The sequence below is a fragment of the Octodon degus genome, unplaced genomic scaffold, assembly GCF_000260255.1.
Source record: "Octodon degus isolate 3935 unplaced genomic scaffold, OctDeg1.0 scaffold00006, whole genome shotgun sequence".
In the NCBI taxonomy this organism is placed as follows: domain Eukaryota; kingdom Metazoa; phylum Chordata; class Mammalia; order Rodentia; family Octodontidae; genus Octodon; species Octodon degus.
The window spans coordinates 6,732,035-6,736,644 of record NW_004524582.1 but is presented as its reverse complement, the minus strand read 5'-3'; the positions used below and the strand labels follow the sequence as shown (position 1 = coordinate 6,736,644).

At 39.7% G+C, this 4,610-nt stretch overlaps 1 pseudogene; it reads left to right on the top strand.

Annotated features, from left to right (window-relative positions):
* The first annotated feature begins 2,647 nt into the window (after positions 1–2,647).
* On the top strand, positions 2,648–3,902 carry LOC101588009 (annotated as a pseudogene).
* The last annotated feature ends 708 nt before the right edge of the window (positions 3,903–4,610 follow it).

The window sequence follows — 4,610 nt, the reverse complement described above, 5'->3', positions numbered from 1 at the left end:
GACTGGCAATGTCAGAAGTTGTTGACTTGAGCTTTTTACAGTTCAGCATATTAATATAGCTTTACTTTTTATACCTCGTTTTTATATTTTTCTGCTCAATGGTTAAGACTAAGAAAAAGCAAGACCTATGTAACAAGAAATGTAACTTCTTTATCTTACAAGGTCAGTCAAATCCTCTCAGGATTTACCCTGAAATCAACCTGTTTTGAAACTGTCTCATTGCTATTTGTTTCTCAATAAAATTAATAAAAGTAATAAAACAAAATATAAAGGAGTAAAAGTCTGGGCATAAAGTGATCCAAGATTATTTGAGCAAATTCTGGTATTCTACTATAATGATATTTTTACAAAAACTTTGTTGTCTTTTGCTTATTATAGAAAAAAGTAAATGGGATATCAATTAATAAAGGAATATTTGAATGAACTCTTTGTTTAAAGTAGAAAAAATATTAGATTTTAAAGTATTTCAGTAGATTTCTATGCTGATATGGGTGCACACTATGAGATGTAATATTATGTGTAGAATGATCAAATATGTGCAAGAGTTGAGTGTTTGCTGGGAGGGTGCCGTTGAACAGCCATTTGTCAGTCAATGAATAAAGATTATTTTATGACTGACAATAGTGGGCAAAATTCTACATCACTATCCGCTAACAATTTAAATGAAAAACAATAACTGATTAATTAAAACCTATACACAAAAGGCTGGAGAGTAAGCTTCTCAGGTCAAGAGCCTGCCTGGCAAGAACAAGGAAGAGAGTTCAATAACTGGTACTGCATGCCACACTCTGTGCCAGCCCAGAACCTCGGGTGCACCATGCCATTGTAATCCCAATGCTGGGGAGGCTGAGACAGGAGGATCAGTATGAGTTTGGACTGTGTAGCAGGACGCAGTATCAAATAAATAAATAACTTTTCTAAAAAAGCACATACACAAAATATAACTTCCAAACACTCATTTGAACAGCATTATAAATTTTAATTTGGACATATCTTTATGCTTTATATATTATTTATATCAATCACAGGACAGAAATAATCTGCATTGACTAATCTTATTCACTGTAAAGCTCTGTGCCTAAGTTAAATTAACAATGGAGAAAATGGATGTGAAATATGACAAAGAATAAGTGGGTTAAGCTTCTTAATTCATAATATGTATTCTATATCAGGGTTTGTAAGTCATATATTAGAGAAATGATTCTACTATATTAGGCAAAAAAATGTGTTTTGGTTAATTTAACTTACCTCAGAGAAATTTTGTTCTTATTTGATTGACCTCAAATGATATACACTCATGCTGCAGAACAATTTAAATGGAAAGGCTTGTTCAAATATGTTCTATATTTCTTTTTATCTCAAAATACTGAGAGATAAGGAAACATTTTGCTGAAAAAACAAAGTGCTTAGTAAAGTTCAATTAATATGCCGTGCTTGTTGATGTAACTTTGATCTCATGCACTTCACTGGGATGTCAACAACATAGATATGTGAAAGGGTTCACTGCAATAATATTTTTGAGAAAATGATACTGAGGTTACTGTGATCAAATGGCAAATTGAGTTTTTGAATTGATAGGGGAGGAAAGTTTGCTTCTCAGGAAAATAGAATTCTTTCAGAGAGTAGTATTTTTCTTTAATTCATGATTGTAGAAACTCTAGATTCAGTATATGCTTATCAAGTAAAGCTTAAATATTGATATTGTGTGAAAAATAACTATATACATAATAATTATTTATATTTCATTGAGGAATTGAGAACATTGTATATTACTAAAATATCGATTAACTTTATTACACAGTAAACAATTATATTTAGTTCTATTCATTAGAACATTGTTTTCAAAAGTAAGGGGAAAGCTTGTGAGCAGCCAATACCCCCCCGTGCCATTCTGAAGTCAGTGTATATCTTGTAAATGTGAGGTAACATTGCACAAAGCCTATGCATATGGTCTCATGAACTTTAAATTATCTCCAGGTTACTTCAGTTGTTGAGTACACTGTAAGCACTGCGTGAAGGTATTATCCTAGGTTACTAAGGGCGCAATAGCACAAAAGCATTTTCTAAGTTTTAAACAAAAATTTCAGAATTTCAAAACAAGAAAGTAGGAAAGTAACAATGATTAATACATTATGGATTGTTATACCCATAGTGATTGTTCAGTGTACATGATATATGCATGAAATATCATCCAAAAAATACTAGCACAAAACTTTTTTTATCAGTAACTAAGAGAAACTATCTATATACACCTTCTCCAAACAGCGTCCCTGACAGCTTTCCTCCTTATTCCCCAGCTCTGCCTCTTCTAATGCCAGCAACAATCCTCAGCTGGGCTTCCCACTCCCAATACCGTGCTGATTTGATTTAGCTGGTGTTACAAGTTGACCACCAGTTGGCAATCCTCCACACCTATAGCTTGAAGATTTCTATCTGATTTCTCTTCCAGTGTATTTATTATTTCTGTTTTAATATTTAAATATTGTATCCACTTTGCCTTTAGGTTAGTGTATAGTGATACACATGAATCTAGTTCTAATCTTTGGAATAAGGAAAGTCAATTTTCCCAGGACCATTTATTAAAGAGACTATATTTCTTCCAGAATTTTTTTTTTTTTTTCAAATAGTTCAACCCGATCCTCTGCGCCATCTCCGCGCTAGTCCTGGCGTCCTCCGCGGCGTCTGGTCGCTGCTGCCAGGCGTGGAGCAGCGTCCCTCTCGCCCGCCTCAGGGACTGCAGCGGGAGATGGCGGCCCAGAAAATAAACGAGGAGCTGGAGCACCTGGCCAAGGCAGAGAAATACCTCAAAACTGGTTTTAAAGTGGAAGCCAGACAATGACAGTGCTGCTTAGGAGTACAGAAAAGCAGAGCCTATGAGCAAGCTGGCATGATGCTGAAGGAGATGCAGAGGCTGCCGGAGGCTGTCCAGCTGATCGAGAAGGCCAGCACGATGTACCTGGAGAACGGTACCCCTGACACCGCCGCCACGGCCCTGGAGCGCGCTGGGAAGCTTATAGAAAATGTAGATCCTGAAAAGGCTATACAGTTATACCAACAGACAGCTAATGTGTTTGAAAACGAGGAGCGCCTGTGGCAGGACGTTGAATTGCTGGGGAAAGCCTCACGGCTGTTGGTTCAAGGATGCAGGTTTGATGAGGCAGCACTCTATTCAGAAGGAACAAAATATTTATAAGGAAATCGAGAATTACCCAACCTGTTATAAGAAAACCATCGTCCAGGTCCTAGTTCACCTGCACAGAAATGACTACGCGGTTGCTGAGAGGTATGTCCGGGAGAGCTACAGCATCTTCCTTGGCAGCGAAGACTGCACCGTGCTTGAGCGGCTTCTCGAAGCCTACGACCAGCAGGACCAGGACCAGGTGTCGGAGGTCTGCAACTCGCCGCTCTTCAAGTACATGGACAATGGCCATGCCAAACTGGGCCTGAGCTTGGTGGTCCCAGGGGGAGGGGTCAAGAAGATGTCACCAGCAGCGTCCCAGGCCAAGCCAGGTGGTGGCACCACGGCCCCCGAAGAGGAGGAAGACGAATATTCAGGAGGACTGTGCTAGCATTCTACTTGCAAAGAGAAAAGGAAGACAAAGGGAAGATTCTGACATACCATTTTTGTGGACCTGGAACTCACTGAAAGTTACACTTCCTTGAGATGGTGATTTTTGAATGGAAACCACTATGGCCCAAAGGAGCAGGGAAGCCAGGGGACACCCCTGTGGCCTGTGCCCATCGCCCAGGTAGAGATGATTTGTAGTTATCATTTCCCAAATCAGCTCTTGGATCTACTATTGGGAAGCATTTTTTTTTTTCCTTTCTTTTGTAAGAACAGGAATAGCAAAAAATGTACTGTCACCTTTTAGTACAGTTGAGTTTTAAATTTGCAAGCTAAATTCAAGGCAAATCACACCCTAAGCAAAAGGACTGGTAGACATGGGTACTCTTCTTGTGTTCCTGTGATTAATTGTATGAGGATTTCATTTGTATTTTATTTAATATTGCTGCTAAAAGTGAAGTTGCCCACTAGAAAAATTATTACGTTAAGAACTTACCTTGTTTTGAAAAGGAAATTTATCTGCCGTAATTATAGGTATATTTAAATTTTAAATGTTTTCAGAGACAAAATCCAGACAAAGCAGTTTTGAGACGTTGAGTATTTAGCCCAATGAAAGGTGCACGTAAGCTTTTTCTGTGTTAATGCACACACTTTTGAAGGCGTTCTCTTAAGAGAGTTCTGCTGTTCCCAGAATTCTATGCGGTGTGGGAGGCTCTGGCCGCCCAAGGGTGCAGTGAGGGTCCTGCTGGGCTCTTACCGTGTGGACCAGTGTCTGTGTGCTCTAAGGAAGAGGCTGTGTCCAGTCCATCGTCTAGCACAACGCGCCTCCTCAATGGAAGGGCTGCGACAAGACCACGCGTGCACATGGAGAGAGCCGACTGCAGAGGTTCGGCTGGAAGGGGCGAATTGATTTTGAGAGACATGTAGAACTGGGTTCTAGCACTCTCAGTCTTGGTGGTTTCCTGACAGGATAGTTTTGAAGCATTCCTTTGACACCCTGTGTAGCGTAGCCCTGCCTTGTCCCCTGTCACCAAGAAGGAGGCTG